A 201-nucleotide genomic window follows, 5' to 3' on the forward strand; every position below is an offset into this window, starting at 1 on the left:
GGGAAAAAAAAGCAAAATGTTCATTTAAATAACAATCTATTCCTTTAATTAAACTTAGCTCTTAGTCAAGACACAAACTTTTAATCTCATTGCTCAACTTTAATCATCAAAAATATTTGTAACATTTAACAGACCCCTGATGCAGAGAAAGGACACCATGACACCCAACAAGGGTATTACTCATACACTCAACACACTGCA

This window comes from Penaeus monodon, chromosome 15, assembly GCF_015228065.2.
Source record: "Penaeus monodon isolate SGIC_2016 chromosome 15, NSTDA_Pmon_1, whole genome shotgun sequence".
NCBI lineage: Eukaryota > Metazoa > Arthropoda > Malacostraca > Decapoda > Penaeidae > Penaeus > Penaeus monodon.